Genomic DNA, 18,335 nt, shown 5'->3' on the forward strand with positions numbered 1-18,335 from the left:
TATTCAGTCCCTCTTCCATACTAAAGCCTTCAACTATGAGATGCAAATATGTGTCTTCTTTTGTAAGTAACATTAATTTTATTCTTTCCTTTGGTGTAGGATAAAGCCTGGATCTGAAACAGCATGTACCAGATTTGCAGCTGTTAAGCTGAAAAGATCTAGATGAAGATTGAAAAGCATCCTTGTTTTAGGAATTCTGTGCACCAAGCACAGGAGAGGAAAGAACAAGTAAAGAGAACACAGGAATCATCACTTCTGCATACAGACTGCCTGAATTAATCTTTAGCTTTAAGCCTCGAGGAAGAATAGGCTGTACCAATAGTTTATCATAAATGTATCCTAATTCAGGCTTCAGATTAAAGTAGGTTAATCCAACAAGCCGCTAAAATCAAAAGCGTGATGGAAATTTGATGAGTTAGGACTGTCACATCAGCTCCAGTGTAACATGGTGACATCAAGACAACTCAGTGTATACCAATGCGTAAGTTCATCAGTGTTACAAGGCAGTTTGATTCCTAAAGCAACTGAATTAAAACCCTCTGAAAGTTTGGCTGGAAAGCATCCATGGATGAACTAAACTGGTTTGCTTTAAGCAAACTGAAAATTAACTGGTTTGTAGTTCAGAGAAGAGCATAACTGAGAAAATATGAAATCCTACTTGAGGATGAAAGCAGAATTGAAGAAGACAGTTCTGAAGCCAGGTAGGCTGCTTGGTATGAGCACTTATTTATTAATAAACACAACGTGCTTGCAGCATTTGGCTGGTCTACAGAATCCTCAAAAGCCCTGGAAACCGATCAAGGGTTTGATGTGCTGCTGGGTTTCTTTCCCTGTCCCCTGCATAATCCACAAAATACCAATGCTTTTAAAGAGAGGCTGCTTGGAAAATTTGCTGAGAACTGCAGGTCTGTACTTCACTCTGCTGTCAGGAGGGGAATTTGAGGTCCTGAGGCCCGGTGGCTGCGCTGGGGACATGGTAGTGCTGCTGTCTGAGGTGCTGAAGCTGGAGGGCTGCGAGGGATCCCCACACATGGGGTGGGCAAATGCAGGAGCAGGGCGTCCATGTGGGAATCCTCCAGTTGGTTTTGATCTGTTTTGATGAGGGATAGAAACAGCGATTAGTTGTGGCCATTGTGTTTTAACTGGAGACTGCAAATAGTCTTTATATCAGTACAAAAGGAGGGTACATTTGAATTTCATGATATTATTGCTTAATTGTAGTTCACTGCATGCTGGAAGCTCTGTGGACCACTTTGGGGCTTTTAAAGCTGAACATGGAGACCCATGTGCAGGCTACATTAGAAAGCCCCATGACAGTATTTTTTGTGTAAGCCGTGTTTCGTGAAGGTTTTCTCTCTTCAGGCTGGGCTGCTGCGGAGATGGCACTCTGCTCTGACTCATTGGGCTCTACTGTGCAGCCAGTATGAAATTTAAAAAGGTAACACTTCAGGAAACTGGAACACATTCTGTTGCTGCTTTACCATTTTTATGCATAATTAGATGCTAGATTTGCAGGACAGACTTAGCTGTAAGAAGCTCTCCAAGAGAGCAAATGTGGGTGAATTTAATTTTAAAAAAAGGATGTTTTCTGCTTGCTTGAGAGCTAAGAAATTTCAGGTGATTTTCTTGAAGAGGTGATGATAAAGGTTCTTGAGGGTTGTCAGTGTAAAACTGGTGCATACAGCAGTTTAGGTGTTGATAGAAATAACACAGTTCTGACTCAAAATAATTTGCTTTTGCCAGAGAACTATCCTTGAAACTCATTTCAATTCCAAGGCACACTGCATTGGGATTCGATAGCATCCTCCACTCAGGACTGCACAGGAGAGGGCTGAAAACAAGCTCTTACCAAAGGGAATGAACTGATTGGTCTGTGAAAACTCCAAGCCATGGAGATAGTGGTGGGAAATGTCATCATGACGTGGGGGGTTCCGAACCAATCACACCCAGTGTGAGGAGTCTTTGCAAAGCTGCTACTTCAAATGACAATGTTGGATCAGGAAAAAAACCTGTATTTTTTTTTATCCTGGGATAAAAGAATTCAGGTTAGGAGAAAATGAGAATGAAACAGAGATGAAATGTTCTTGACAAGAATGCTTAAGGAATACCCACTCCTTGCACATTCCATGGTGATGTGTTTGTCTAGGAGCGCTGTGATTAGCAGTGTGTTAATATAGCACAAAACAATGCAGTTAACCATGCAGGTCACTTTCTTATCTGCTCTTTTGTTGGAGGGTCAGCTTAGTTCATAGTGCTTTAAAATTCTTCATTTCCTGTCTCATTCTGGGTTTCATTTTACCTCTTCCCTGAAACAAATCTTCAAGTGAAAATTCCAATTTAATAGCCAATGGAAGACCAAAAAATACCTGTTGTTGTTTGGTTTTGCTTTAAAGGAAAACTCCCCCCCTCTACACTGACAATACCGCAAAAAAAAAAAAAAAAGACTTTTTTTTTTTTTTTTTTTTTTTTTAATAAAAACTAATGCACCAAAACCACAGCAACAAAGCAGAAACCGTTGCAGGCTGTGAATTATTCCACTGCAGCTGGTACAGTTCTTCCCGGTTACCACAAGAGGGACATAGAGGGAAAGCTAATGCAGCGCTGGGAAAGGATGCCAACGGAGCAGCTTGACGCAGGTTCGCAGCAACATGCGTTTTCCTTTTGTTTAGGAAGATCTTCTGGGATCATAACGTTTCTATAGCTTCCTTCATCCCATAGAATCCTTAAAAAGCTTTATAGGCGTTATAAAATGTGATAATAAGCATTAATAGCTGTAATGGCGCTTTTCCCAGAACTTTGTATCTTCCCTCAGCATTTTCCTATTTTAATGTGTAGTAGTGCTGGGACAGAGAGGTTGGGCTGGTTGTATTTTAGTTCCATCTCTAAGACTGGAGTAACAAACCTTGCAGCATTCAGCAGGCATGTGCAGGAGAGGGGTATGGAGCTAGTTTTGTGGGTTTAGTTTTCACAAATGAATGGCTGATGATGCAGATGTTGTAAGATCAGAGCTCATCTGAATGCCTCCATGAAACAAAAGCACCATGAAATCCCCTTAAGTAAACATTGAAGGGTTTATTGGGCTCTTGTGGAATTAAAAAGCATGGTCTCAATGTGCACTAGATTGGAAGTAATGCAGCATGCGTGTTTAAGGATATGCAGTTGATTAATCCCCAATGTCAGTAAAGCTTTGTTTCCAGTCCTGGTGAGACAGAGGCGTTGCTACTTGGGCATGCTGCTGTTTGGGATCCAAACAGTAATACTGGGAGAAAGGCTGTTGTGAGTAAGATGGGAAAAATGCCTTCTTTTGAAATAACTATGGACTTCAGTGTTACCACATTTCTGTGCTGGGTATTTGAACTGCAGTCGAAGCTCTTGGTAAGTGCTATTAGATTGAATGGTCATTTTTGAAAGCCCAGTTTAATGCACAGACTGTTTTCACACATACAAAAAAAAAGGCATATCAGAAAAAAGTAAGGATTTCTCCAAGATGCAGAAGCATGTGTGCAGCAGTGAATGCAGCCCAGCTTTAACTTCAGGAGTGTGAGTAATGTAGTATAGAAAATTCACAGCAAAGGGCTATTGCTCATTATCAGGGGAATCTCAATGCTTTTGTCCTTCAAATTGTGTAATATTTCTGTTTCAGCTGCCTTCCCTGCAGGTTCAGTTGTGGCTATAAAAAATATTACTGAAACAAGTCATGGATTGGGAACTTAAAATAGTGAAGGAAAAGGAGGAAAAGATCTTGACATTTCTTCAGTGATCCTGAATGAAGAAGGTACTTAGATATTATTTTGATGAGTGACATAAACTGATAAGAGATGAAAGCCAGTAAATGAAACTACCTATAAACTTTATGCTATAAACCCGTTTTCTTTCACTGTCTAAGTTAAGTGGATACTAAAAGGCTAATAAAATGTGAAAAGGTAATTTAATATTAAAATACTAATTCAAACTATTTTATTTCAGTATTAAATTTGAAACCCTTCCTTTCAAAATGTATTAAAATCCTTTCTAACACCCACTCCTTGAAAATAGCTGAAGTGTGTGTTCATCCTAAACAATGCCACGTTAGCACAGACTCAATTCAAGGAACTCATGTAGGGGAAAAGTCTTTTTATGAACAAAGCTTCTGGCTTTCTGAAGGTTTCTGGTTGCAAAAGTGCTGTGTGGAGTGATCTGTTTAACTGGCCACAGAAGTTAAAAGCAAACCATGCTAGCAAAAAGGCATGGTTTCTAAACTCCAAGAAATAAAATTGATGGAATTGATGGATACATTCAAGAACATATTTAAGAGTATCTGTTACCTATTAAATCTGTCTTGGGTAGGAGTTCTGTAAGGAGCAGACTTGTTAAAAATCCTCAGTTTCTAAAGGGGCATCAAAGTTTCTTTAAACTGGGCTTCTTCAAAACAGATGTCATTGTATCTGAGCGTAAAACCAGCTATTGAAGCCCTTGATTGACTACAAAGAGTGTACATGTTCCTTTGTTTTAATTTCTGGCAGTTCTCCTGGGCAGATGGAGAAGCACTGAGGTTATTTCAGTGTAATGTAAAATCCAGTGCTTCACAAAGGGTTTGATGTGTGTTTGGATCTCATGGAGTAGTGTTCCTCCCTCTGGTTTAGTGGGGAAAATAGGAGAGTGGTGAGCTTTCAGGTTGTCCCTAGAGGCTTATTTAAATTTAGAAATACTTTTAAGTTTTAGCAACACAACTTCTGATGTGGTAGAAGCTTGCTTTCTTCTCAAAGCATTCCTGCTTCACAAGACATGTTTTTAATCTTGGGGGAAGGTGGCACACACAGGGTTAAATAGGCGGTTATTTTTGTAAAGAATATCTTAAGAGAACAAATCACTTGAAAACCAGTATTTTTGGAGTCCAACCCTGCCTTTTTCTTTGCTTTTTCTTTAAGTGAATAACATGCTTGCATTCTCTACGTAGAAAGTGAATCCTTCCAAGTAATTCCTTGTTCCTGCTGTGGGAGAGGTCTGTTTGTTTGGCACTTGTTTAAAAATGGAATAATGCAAGCCATCCCATAATGAGGTGTATTGCCCTTTGGGTTTTGCTGGGGGGTATCTAAACACACATGTAAGAATGTGTGTTCAGCCATATAAGGTGGCTACATGACTCGCAGGAGTGGTTCAGACTCCTGCTGGGCTAAACACCTGCATCCATGAAGGTCCTTGTCCTGGAACATGAACCATTTGATTTTCAGGTCTCCAGCTCTCAAGAACTATTCCCTCTGGCTTTTTCATGGGTATCTCAGGTCCTTTTGATGTGAAGTACAGCATTTGCCAGCAAGGCCTTCTCCTTTCATTGCAGATATCAAAGGTTCAGAAAACAGTAAGTGTAAGCACTTTCATAGTGGCAGCTATAGGTAAGGTTAGTAATATTAACAGTTGCTTCTCCTTTATTTCTTGCCTGAAGAAAAGCCAGATCTAGAATTGAGAAGACCAGATGTATTAGGTGTTGCAGTTATTTTGCTGTCATGGAAGCCCTTCCATTAGAAAGTCTCTATTTCTGATGTCTAGGGTGAGTGCAGGGCAGGAAGAGCTTGGGTGCCTGAACCAGACTGGTTTCAGGATGGAGAAGCTTGCTTGAAGTGGAAAGAATGTTTTCTTTGCAGAATGTTGTGGATTTGAAGAGGAACCAAGCCAGTACTGAGTGCAGGTCATCAATGGTTACAGAGCAGCTTTGTAATGCCTTCCCAGAAGTCAGGAGTTCCTTGGAAATGTACCCAGGCCACTGGTGGAGTTTCATCAAATGGCATATGAAAAGATCTGGACAGTGTACTCCTGAGAGTGGAGGTTTCTGTTAATTATACCTACTTCCTAAACACTGTGGGCTTAAAATACAGTGGATTTGCTCCTACTTGCATAAAATGAAGTTTGCCACTCTTGAGTTGTTGTTAAGGAGTGTTTCATGGAGTTCCTTTGCTAAGGGTTATTGATTTCCCTGTCAATGTATGGTTTCATTGCCTGCTCCTCAGCTGCTAAGCCAGGGCAGAGGTGGGGTGATTCTCCCACCCCAGCCTGGTAGTGCTGGTTACTGAGACTTCCTCAGACTGGATTATTTAGGACCCACTGACCTCCCTTAGTAGCAGCAGCTACCAAAGCTACATGGTAAAGCCTCAGGACCTTCTCTGGGTCTGATTGTCATGCTTTCAGCAGCACTTCCAAACTAACTGCCCAGCGAGCCTTTGCTTTTGGCTTTCCATGTGTTGTGTGAGGAGGCAGGGTTCCCACTGGGGAAGGCAGCCAGTGTGACAGCCAGTAAATAAATGGAAGAGTGCTGGAAGAGCTATGAAGAGATGGAGGGATAAGGAGTCCTTCCAGTCTGTTCCCTCTGGAGTCATGCAGACCAGCAGTTATCAAGTGGTTCCATTGGAGAGTCACGTTGCAGAAGCAACACTATGGGCCCATCATGGAGGCTGGAAACTCTGAACTGGGGCTGGTTTTACTAAAAAGGAAATTATTGGGATCGATTTATGATCAAACAGAAGTTTTCAAACAGCTTTTCAGTTCTGGCCCAGAAATCCATGAGGCTTATGTCATGTGGAGGAAACTCAGTACACAGACTTTTTTTTTTATGTAGCTGTTAGCAAATGTTAGTAAGAAAATGAAACTTTAAACTAGATCCTATGGCCTTTTTTTTTTTAGCTAGAGTGTGAAGACAGAGCAAAGGTGTAATGAGAAGCGAGTAAGTGGCATTCCAGTCTCAGACAAGATACTAACAGATGAGACCACCACCCTGGCAGCAGGTTAGTATGTGACTTTATGGAAGAGATGATTGCAAAAGGATATGAAGAAGGTCTGGAGAGCAATAATTCGAAATAGCACTTTAGTAATGATGTCATTTAAACAAAAAAGCAACATTAAACATTGGGCAATTAACTCCTTTGGATCAAGAGCAAAGCAGGGCCACTGGCCAAGGTGCAGAAGAACTTCTACACCAGGAGGAATTGCACGGTGCAATAAAGAGCTTGTGAAAAGCCCAAAGCATGCAAGGTCATGATGAAAAGCCATATTAGAATAATCCTGAGGAGCGGCACAATAAATAACCCAATGTTTTTTGTGAGCATGAGGGCTTACTAGGGAATGGAGGGGAGGAAGGTATTAGAATTGTAGTAAGTAGTATATTCGCTCCCAATCAGTCCATGTGTCTTGAAGTCAGAAGATCTTGTGTTAACTGGAGCACTGGAACAGCTTGGAATGGTTGCTACGATCCCAGCCTGATCCTGAGCTCTTCTCTTGGGGCTCAAAAAAAATCCAGTTACAACCTGCATCCACCTCCTTGACTGGGGAAGCAGAAGGGCTGAAACAAGACAAGGGAGATTATTCTTGTGGGCTTGATCAACATCGGGAAACATAAAAAATGGCATTTAAAAGCTGTATTGTTTGAGGTTTTTTCTTTAGAGGATGACCCATCCTGATGCTGCAAGTGATCTGGATTGGTGGCTCAGGGTATGGAGATCAACCCTTTCCTGGCAGGTAAAACAAACTCCCACTGAATTCGGCGATGAACAGCCAAAGGCCTGGTCAGCTTGGTGGGAGGCTGTACATGCCATGCTCCTTTTTTCCCCTTTATACTATTTGTTCCATATCCCACTAGAGGCCACCACAAACCTCATCTAGCAAAAAAACCCCAAAACAACAGAAAGGAAGGGAGGGGGCACCTGCAGTGCTAAATGGCAAAAGCTCCTGGTTTATAGGGAGGTTTAGAAGTGGAACTTTGATATCCCTAGAAACAACTTCTCTTCCCACTGTGGTAGGAGTAACTCCCAGATGTGACTTGAAGCCAACAAATGATCTCAGGCTGTGAGATCAGATTTTGCTGAGTGTACAGGGTTAGACACATTCATTACTCTTTCCAGAAGATCTCCTGTCCAAACCATGCATTGATATTTGATTTCCTTGGGAAATACTGGCCTTCATGAAAGCCTTTACTGCATCTGTGTATAGAGACTCCAAGTTTCAACATTGGCTCCTGCCTTGCCAGTAGAAAGTTGCTTTTGTCATTGCTATTTATTCACCTGAGGCGTGGGGTTCCTGGAATTGTGTGTGCTTTCCTGGAAAAAGTGTTGAAGGGTGGAATGGCTTGTGCAGGAAGCATTCAAAGACTGCAAAGATGTCAAGGAGAGACAAGGCAGCTGCTTAGAGAAAGCTCTTGGATTCCACTCTCGTGATAGGTATTTCTCTGGCAATCATTGTCTCAGGAGCTCAGTGTTGCTTACACCCAGAGTGCTTTGGCTTGAGGAAAGGTTAATGGAAGAAACTGCCTCTGTGCTAGCCAAGAGCAATTGGCCTTTAGTGAAGGAAGCATTGCAGAAACACAGAGGATCAAACTTTGAGTTTCCATGTGGATTTAAAATCAGAGCAATGCTGTGACTGTCACAGTTCAGCTGATATGTGTCCTTGCAAGCTTCAGATGGGAAGAGCTGTTTAGATGAAGCAGGGACTGACTCTAACTCTTTACATCGTGATACTGGAAAATTGTGTGGAAAAGATTTGCTTTTGTGGCTGTTTTTCAGCTTTGGGTGGGGTCAGGAGAAGGAATTGCCAGAATTCTCCAGAGCCAGCTCATTCCTGTGAGATTTCTGGTCTGATATTTTCTTGAAAACTCCAGAGGTTTGGACCAGTCTCCAGGCTGGATATTGCTGGAGAGCTTCCCTCGGCTCCTCAGCTTGTACGTGCCATGTTTCCATCTCTAGGGGTGAAAAACCCAATAGCTCAGAGTCTGCATGATGTTGAATTTTCCTCTGAGCTTCTAAATGCTGTACAAAGAAGCCCAATTTTTGGATGAAGCCAATACTCCAGAATGTCTTGAGGCTTAGGAAAAGAAAACGTTCTGTGAAAAGGGATGTATGGTGAGACGGGCTGACAGCGTGAGCAGCAGGGAAAGCACGTGGCTCCTTTGCTTCCATAATCCTTGAGGCTGGTGAAAGAAGCAGTTTCACAAATGCAGCTGTTTACCTTAAGGCTCATGGGCCTCTTGAATTGGTTCTTTTGACTTGCACTGGTTAGTAACTTCCTGGTAGTCAGGATGAGGCAGCATAGTTCTCTTTAGCATTGTGGAAGCTGCTACTCAGGTAACATTTTTGAGTCATAGCTGTGTGCTTTGCACCCAAGTGGGGAGATCCTTCTGCAGGAGAATAGCTGAGTATTTCACTTGTTACTTAACCAGATGTGAGTGAGGGCTCAGTTGCCTGGCTCTGTGATGTTATTTCTGTTTGACAAGTCATCTTCAATTTGGATGAGATCTCTTTTTTGAGAGAGGCAAAGTGCTGCTGCTTCTGAGGACGATACCTGTCCTTCCCACCCCCGGAGCGTGGGCCCTGCAAGCATCTTTGTCTCTTCATTCCTGTGACAGCCATAATTGTCTGACAGAAAAGCCTGTGCAGCGCCTCAGGCAGGTACTGAAGGGGGACAGCACTGTGGAGGATACACTTGCTTTGTGCTACAATGGGCTCTGTGTACAAGGTACTGAGTTCACCATTCTCTGTTCAGGCCTGAGGAACTGGCATCCTTTTGTGGTCAAGGTTTTGAGAACAATTAATGAAGGCTTAAAGGACAGTTTCCAAGAAGAGAATTCGTTCTTGTTTGCTTAAAATCTAACCAAAGTTCTTAACCAGTTGAAATGGGGTATAAGCAATAAAGATCGAGGCAATGTTCTACTCTGCCACCATCACAAGAGGAAGAAGGATTTCTGTGGCATACTAAGGCTCTGCTGTAATAATAACCACATTTTTTCATATTCAAGATTCTGTTTTTACAAGTGGATAATAAGACCACTTTAGAGAACAGCTTTGACAGGCTGCTAATCCTTCCTATATCCTTCTATTCTTTGTGCCCTCGGTGAGTCTCCCAGTCATCCTGATTCCACAGCAGTTGAAGGAAGCACCTACACTTGAAGAATTTTCATTGTAATTCCTAAAAGCTTTCTCCCCCATTTCCCTTGTATGCAAGTGTTAAACTACTCATAACCAAAACTGAAGTGTGTGAGGCATAGAAGTGTTGCATATAGTGACTTACTTCTTTTCCTTCTTTCTCTTTCTCACTGGGTATTTTGAAGAGTTTAGTTTGGAGAAAGCAATGGCCAGACTTCTGACCTAATGCTTTCAGCATCCCCATAGCTGGGGAAGACATGAGGGGGGGATTAATACAGAGTGATCTGTCCTCTCTTCCTCTTCATACAAGTTAACTCTAATTTTTACCATTGAAAAGCTTTATGGCTCCTGCAAGCAGCTAACTGCAAAGTACGTTTCTACAGAGTACCTCAACAGTGGTCTTTTGATCACTGGTGTCCTGAGAAGACCTGATTGCTTGATGCTGGTTTTGCTTCTTTCCAGCTGTTAAATCACACCAGAGATCTTCCTTCTGGTTTCTGGTGTGTTTTCTTTTTTAAATGTAAGCAGGAGAGGTAATTGCTATGGAGCAGTTGTGTGAAAAAGAGCAAATGGGAAGAAAAGAACCAGCCCCTGTTGCAGTTGGTGAGAGAGGAAGTGTCAGGAGAACTATCATTAATCTTGAATCAACACTTATTAAAAAGCTACAGCTTTTTGCTGCATGTATCCAGGAGACTTGAACAGGTTTGCTTAATATAACATCTGGCATGGAAAATTGCTTCATGTTCCCCTGAGATGGCCACAGAAAGGGCAGCTTTGTGGTCTGTCAGGACATGGTTATTAAAACTACTGATCCAGCTTGTTGGGAAAGGTACCTTACCACTTCATACTTCTGAGCAGAGTAAACTCTGAGGTTCAGGTTTTCTCTGTGGGTCTTTGGGATGTGACCATAGCAAGAACAGATCTGTCTCCTGTGAATGGCTGCTAACCATTCCTTGGCTTGCTCTACACAAAGCAAGGTTTTCTCTGGAGTCCCAAGCCAAATGTTTCCTTTTTTTCCTGCTGTTCTGCACTCTGTTATGTATTTGGCTGTGCTCTCTGTCCCAGAGGTGTCTATGTTCTGGTGGTATTAGGTATGAAGAGATTGTCAGGTTCCCTGGGATCTTCCTTGCTGAAAGGAACGATGGAAATGATCTTTTTTTCTCTGAAGCTGTGTGTCAGAAGACTGGTGCCATGTGCCAACTTGTGGCTAGAAGGCAGTAATTTGAGGCCAGCAAATACTCATCTATGTAATGCTTGTATATATGATACAGAAATAGTATTATTCATATACAGTGTGTGCATTTGTGTGTAGCTACTGAACTAATCGGGTGCAGACAGCTCCAGCAGCATCCGAGCACATCTCCAGGCTCCCCTGGGTTCAGTGTTCTGCCTCTGAAGGGGTCAATGCCAAATGTTCCCTTTGAATTAAAAACTCTTGGTACATGCTCAAAACCCAGTCAATGCTCCCTAAGAGAGTCCCTAGGCTATTAAAAAGTACTGTCTGCCCACCTACATGTGTGATCTCAGAGCACTGAGCACTTCCAGTCCCTTCTGCAATGACACAATTCCTGTTTACACTCTCGCTGAAGACCCCTGGATTACTCAATAAGAAGGTTTGACCACAGAGATGAATTATATACATCATTTAGGGGAAAAGAAAAATCAGTCTGCTTAGAAAAATGTTAGTTTGTAAGGTTTGCGATCCTGAAGAGTTTTGACAAGTGACTTAGTGCATCCTGAGCAATCCGAAAACTGTGTTATTGTCATTATGGCGCTGGGAGGTGTCTTTTAGTAGCAAAAACCAAAAAGGGAGACTACGGCCAAAGCCGTACTGACAAAACCTGCATACTCTGAGCATTAATGATACTCCCAACAATAGTTCCCAGCAAGACATGATGGTTTAACCATCACACCAGCTTGCAGCTCTGTTGGTCAAAACAGCCTCCAGTCTTCTCCTTTTTTCCAGTACAATTTAGTTAATTATTCCCAGGTCTCCCAACAAGTCTGAGCTCCTGCTGGCTGCTGGAGCAATAGGAGCCTATTGTTGCAAATTTGCTTAATCCAGTGTTAGAACTCTTTATTGTCCAGAACAGAAAATGGCATGAATAGTAAAGGAAAAAATGTGAGCTGTTTCCTGTAGGGTTTTAACAACCCTCTGGGGGTGTGATTACAACATATGCTGGGGAACAGTGCTGAGCAGGGTGGCGGTGGGGAGAAGAGGCTCTGGCAGCATTGACCACCCCATCTGTAAGGCTCGTTACAGCGAGCTGCTGGGGAGGAAGGGGAGAATGGGAGAGCTCTTCTTCATCCCAACGTGCCACTGTTTTTCAGCCCCTTGGCCTTCCAAGCTGTCACAGTTTGTCTTTGCAGGCTTAAGTGAGAGGTAAAGCAAAACTGACTGGGGGCTGATACAATTGTGGGCGCTTTGCTTGGCCTCCTGCCCTCATGTAAAAAGCATTTTAGTTCCAGGTGTCTTAGTTCTCAGACAGGATCATGTTGACACACGGTCTCAGGCATCTTGGAAGGGGTGGGATTATCCATGTGGGACCTGGGAGTGTGGAACATTTGACAGTGCTGCGACCTTTCTAGAGATACAAATCAACTTGTCAAAACTCAGGAAGCCACTGGGAAGTTCTGGACTGTATTTGAAATGAAGGACAGTTCAGGGTGATCTTGTAACCCTGTCTCTGGAGAGACCTTGGGCCTATATTGTGGCTTTGTCACCAGCGTATTAACTGGCCTCATCTCTTGCTGTTCCTTTCACATCTGTAGTGAAACTGAGCTGTGATGTTCTTACTGTGCACTTACTTTGTCTTTGTTGCAGGACTATAGTTGTTGGATAATTTCTTCTCTTGTGAAAGTCCAGCTTTTCTTGCTGATGCTCCTCAAGAGTTCATACAACACTGTCTGCTGTTCTCTCAGCCAGCGTGGGCAGGATATGGCACTTCCTGGAAGATCCTTGCAGTGGTGGTAAGGCTGCCCAGACAATATGTAGTATCACTTAGTTTAGATGAATATGCATGTGCTTTTCCCTGCCAGTGTCTGTCAGGGAAGGTTCCCCTTCTTCAGAGAAGCAAGATGGTTTAGTTATTACAGTGCTGGCAGGAGCTTTGGGCTTCCAGGTTCAATTTGCTTGCACGGTGTGACCTAGTGGAAGCTGATGAGCTTCTGAATGACTCAGTTCCATGTCTGTGGAGAGGATTCTTTCTTCCTCAGGAGTAGTGTGGCAATGACAAGTCAGGCCATTCAGCTCTCTCATGGCTTCTCCAAGTGGTTTATCTTGTTGGGAGTCTCATCAGAAAGACCAAGAAACAAAAACCTTGTGCACAAGGAGCTGCTTCTGATTCTTATTGAGAGCTCCCTAGGATAGTTCCAGAGGCACAGAGAACCTGTACTGGTGATACACAGACATTTTCAGACTTGCACCTTTCTTTTCCCCTGCCCCAGTAGTCACTAAATTACATGAAAGAAAGAAGAAAGCCAAAGGAGGTAGCAAAGGCATCAGGTGGCAATTCCTTGTGATGTGTTTGTTACAAGTGTCTCCTACTTATTAAATTTGCTGTGTTGGCTGTTCAACAGCAAAAATGTTGGAAAAACCCTACTCAGCTTGCACTGGTTCTCATTACTTTTTGGTTGAGGGTTAGGAGCTCAGAGTTAAATGAAGAATTTGAATGTATTCTCGACTCCTCTGTCTTTCTGTAGGATTCCTCCCCCAGAATCTGGAAGGCAACTCCGTGCCTTGTTTGAGAAACCATTTTGCAGCTATTTTTGTATATTAACGTGATGGTGTTTGTGTTCTGCTCTGTTCAAAGCTCTAAGTAAATGTTCAGGGTGAAAATTGATGTTCCCTCAAAAGCCAACTTCTCACATGTGGTAATTATGAAAGTCATCACATTCCTAATAGTGGTGGAGGAGTGAGCAGGAAGGTTCACCCTTCTGAGACTCTCATCTTTCTTCCAGGAAGGCCCCACTTGCTGTGGTGGAAGACAGCAGCTTCCTTCCAGGAGATGTCCTTGTTACAGCATGTCTCTTGCTGTGACAGCATGGCCGTGGCCCAGTGTTGTCACTCTGCCTGTTGCCACAGTGAGTTGTGTGACATTTTTTTAGCTCATATAAATGGCTTTGCTGACATGAGTTAAATGCCATCAGCAGGACAGGGAACACCAAGAATGAAGTTAGCATAATGCACAATGGAGCCATTCTGTTTGTTCTGCCGGCTCCATTCTCTGTCACTGCAGTTTGCCATTGACTAAATGAAAACCCCATTTGAAGCACTGATAAAAGGTCTCCCACGCCCTCCAGTTCTTGCTTTCCTGAGGAATTCAGAGACATAAACCAGACTGCAGCAAGCCGTAACTCTTCAAACGTGTAAGAAACCACAACCGGGAATGGATTATTCCATCTTGCAATGGCTGAAGTGAACAGGGGTGTTCTTACCTGTTTTGGGCTGCTGGGGTTTGTGTGTAACATCTTCATTGCTCTTGGTGTCCATGCCAAGTAATGGACCTGCTTCCATAAAACATTGGTACTGTTCTTTATGTTATTTAGTTAGTATCTAAACTTTGTTACTTCAGGACTGCAAATAGCTCTAAGCAGATCCTTTAGGAATCCTGTTTGTTGAGGTTGTGTTTTAGCAACGGATGAATAAGTATTTGTACATAATCAAGCCATAAAATCAGGTTTGGAAACTTTTGAAAATAGGGTTTTGTTTCATCTGGAAGCATCTAATAGAAAGGTAGGAGGATGCTGAAGCAGGGCCTCACACTTCAGCTCCTCTCCTTCTCACTGTGTACCTTTGGAGTTTGTAAATGTTAGACAATAGCATTCAAAATAATGCTGCTGATGTATTTGGCCTTCTCACTGATTCACTCAGGGTGAAATGTGTCGGGTTGGTCCAACTCCAGTTGTAATCCAGCAGTTCACACAACAGGCAATGCATCTTCTGAGTCATGGATAGTTTATGCATGGTGACAGTTAACAAAAATACTGACTGATGGAGATTCAGTTGAGACTTCAAGTGTGCAATGACTATGATCATTTTTCATCTCCACCTTTCTGTATTGCTGCAGACATCACCAGGCTCTTTTGCACAAGTATGGAATTGAAATGCAAGTTTTCAAATATCTAGTGCTCGTTCAAAGAAGGGACTAATCTGCTCTTTGAGTCCATGGAGAATAAGATAAGAAGCAATGGGCTTAAATAATATCCCTTGGAAACATTTTCACAGTAGGGATATAGACCATTGGAAGGCTGCCTGGGGTGACAGTGGAGTCTCTGTCATTGGAAGTGTTTTAGAAGAGGGTAGAGATGTCTTTGTGAGGAGTGCATTGGTACTATTGATCCTGTATTGGGGGCAAAAGGAGGAGATGCTTCTTGAAACCATCTTTTGTATAATTTGGTTTATTATGACCATAAATATATAAGAAACACTGTAAACTACTCAGCATACCATTGGGGAGGGTGTAGATGTTTTTCACTTATTTTTAGCACTTGACCTTACAAGACTGAAAAATAACTTTTTCCTTCTGACTTTTGTCCTCTGCTTGGCAAAGATTAGTTAAAAACACAGAGACGGAAAATATTTAAACTTTAAACTAGGATGAGCTTTTCTTTTTGTTGTTTGTTTGTGTGCTGCTTTCATTTGTGATGTCAGCTCCAGTCAGGAAAAAAAGGTGTAACTAACCTTGGCACCTTGCAGTTCTAAAGCGCTTCCACGCTGAAGCCCAAACAAACACTATCTGCTGCTCACTTCTTTTTTAATCAGTAATGCTTAAGAAGTTATAGACAAACCTGAAAGCTGTTTCCCCATCAGATAATAAGAAATTCAAATACATCAGCTCCTTTTGAATGTCTTTTTTTAAACAGAAACAGGCACCCAGAAATAACCAAGCCACTACCAAACACTTTCTGATCTGCTACTACGTGTTTAAGCTGTGTCAAAGTGGTGATTTACAAGGATTTCTATCCCTCAGATCTGAATACAGAAAGGTATAAAATGCATCCAAGGAAAATAAAGGTAGGAATGACCTCAGCCTGTGGAGACACCACGTCTTGCTCAGCTCAAGGAAGCTCTGGAGAAACAGGTTCCATTTATTTGTAGTTATTTTGCTACTGTCAATGAACAGAAATGATCCCAGAATCTGTTGCAGACTGAAGAGAAATGGCTTTGGGTTTCTAGAAGAATGCCAAGACGTATTGATCACTGCCTTAGTATGCAGACAACTTACTTATTCAAATATTTAAAGTTGGCGTAATGCAGATTTAATATGCTGTGCTTCGTTTCATTTAGAGTAATGGAGCAACAATAAGCACTGTTGTGTCACTGTGCTGTTCTACACTAATTGTTGCTGAGGGCAATGAAGGTCATTTCTCAGCATGGAACATGCCTGACTTTACTCTTCTAAGTACATATTCACTAAGAGCATCTTCTAGGTACATACATTTTCCCATTTGGGCTGGAACACCCCAGCTGACTGCAATGTTACTTACAAGTAACACGTGCTGCTTGTGCACCAGGTTGGTATAGTCTCCAGCCTTGCCAATAACTTCATTATTAGTGACTCTCTTTCAGAGGATAACAGAGGTAGGACCGTCGTTGTACAATGTTCACATTGTCCAAGTTCTCTTTTTCTCTTCCCTGTGAAGAGATCCAGGTTCACTGCTGGTAGCCCTGAATATTCCAGATACTTTGGTGACTTGCAGCCTGTCCACACAAGGTGCTCTTCACAAGAGAGGGGGTCGCTCTGTTTCTTTTGTCCTTTGCAGTGAGTCCAGGAGCTTGGAAGGTTTCTTCTTTATAACGTCAGTTATTTGAGTTTCTTCAGTCCCAAGACCCAAGAAAATTATCTAACATCTCTATAATATGGTTTTGATGAGTTAATCTGGATGTCAAATGATAGACATATTAGAAAATACAGTGAATTTTGCATATAACATAATCACCATGTTTAGTATCATAAAAGGGCGTGTTCTGGGCAGCTGAAAGGGTTCAGAAGAACATGGAGCTGCATACAGAGGAAGCAGAACTTTTCCTAATATTCTTCAAGAGATCTTCCTGAATCACTTGCTAGATCCCTTCCTGGATCCCTTTCTGGCTGGGGTCACACTGCCTTACAAGCCAATGTCACACACTCTCAGAAATTACTTCAGGGGGTTTTCTCACGTGGCTTGCTTTGGTTTATGTCGTGCTATCACTGGGTAATATTTTGCATAGATAGCAGAAAATGTCATTACTGCTCATACCTATTTTATTTGCCTTGTACTGAATAGTTCCTTTTTCATTTCTTTTTGTAGTACCAGGACGTTGATCATCTCATCATTCTACATACAGATTTATTTCTCCATACAAAGCAAATCTGACGTCAGCTGGTTCCGAGGTGATCTCACAAGTGACCCTTGTCCACTCTTCATTCCATGTGAGTTACATCGCTTTCTTTCTGGAGTTTTATGACTTCTCCCCAGTTGAAAAAAACAGATTTTTTTCTGAGTAGTTGGCTAGAACCTGCCTCTATTAATGACCCATCAGGCTTCTGCTGAAATAATGTGTTTTTCCCTTAAAACTCTCCACTACCATAACAGGTCCTAAGAGGCTTCCCTGCTTGGCATCTAGCAGGGTCCTGAAGTGAGCAGCCTGCAGAGGCTGATGCCTCTCCCCTCTGGACAGCAGCATCCTCAGACATGAGCTGGACAGACAGCGACTAACAGCGTTTCAGGGGAGAGACTGTCTCTGTAGGATGTGTGATGGGGTATTCTCATTCACTCCCCACTTGTTGCTATAAAATAAAACTGTAAATAATTCCCAGAACATCGCTGGGAAAATGAGTAGATTTTATCTTTAATCAACTGCCATGGTTTGAATTTGTCCAGAAGCACCCAGAAATGCTAAAACCTGGAAAACTCCATAGGCTGGAGCTCCTCCTGAGCTGCTTCAGCTCACCACAGGTATCCAACCCTCAAAGCTGATTTACCTGTGGGTTGACAGCAGAAGGTCACTTGCTGTGTGTGACATGAGATGGCACATGTGCCAGACAAGCAGAATCATACCAGTGCCACCAAGGCAACACATGCAAATCAACTTTATTTTCAGTATAAATTGGCTCGGTGCAAGAAATGTAAAATCTGTCAGCTGCAGCATTCCTGTGATACAAACCTCGTAACATTTATTTGCTTACTTTAGTGACCATCCAGGCCCTGCAGGGCTGCTCCCAGTTACCTTCATCAACTGTGCACAGCCACAGGGATGGGAAGGTTTTCCTGAACATGGGAGGTCTGAGGTCAAACTGAGAAAACAAATCTGTATGTAAATAGCCACGATCCTGCTGCTGTAGCACTTGAGAGACTGAGCTACTGTTTCCTGGGGCTTTCCTGACTGTGTCCCCAAGGGTGTTTTGTGATCAACGTACTGACAGATCTCACAGTCAAGCAGTGGGAATGTGTGATCAGGAATTTCACTGC

General features: G+C 42.5%; 1 protein-coding gene across 4 annotated transcripts in view; it reads left to right on the plus strand.

Annotated features, from left to right (window-relative positions):
• Window positions 1–99: 99 nt before the first annotated feature.
• COMP (cartilage oligomeric matrix protein) overlaps window positions 100–18,335 on the plus strand; it is a 34,914-nt gene continuing 16,678 nt past the window's right edge. For 2 of the 4 annotated variants that reach the window (XM_061353932.1, XM_061354179.1), the window contains exons 1-4: window positions 100–701; window positions 1,363–1,438; window positions 3,659–3,775; window positions 17,175–17,296. The gene's annotated coding sequence lies outside the window, so the exon portion shown is untranslated. Of the gene's footprint in view, window positions 702–1,362; window positions 1,439–3,658; window positions 3,776–15,746; window positions 15,898–17,174; window positions 17,297–18,335 lie in introns of all 4 variants that reach the window. The other 2 variants (XM_061354013.1, XM_061354101.1) reach the window with 2 other exon arrangements.

This window comes from Neopsephotus bourkii, unplaced genomic scaffold (genome assembly GCF_033783945.1).
Source record: "Neopsephotus bourkii isolate Nb327-2 ecotype Australia unplaced genomic scaffold, CSIRO-AGI_Nbou_v1 NB_2, whole genome shotgun sequence".
NCBI classification, from domain to species: Eukaryota; Metazoa; Chordata; class Aves; order Psittaciformes; family Psittacidae; genus Neopsephotus; species Neopsephotus bourkii.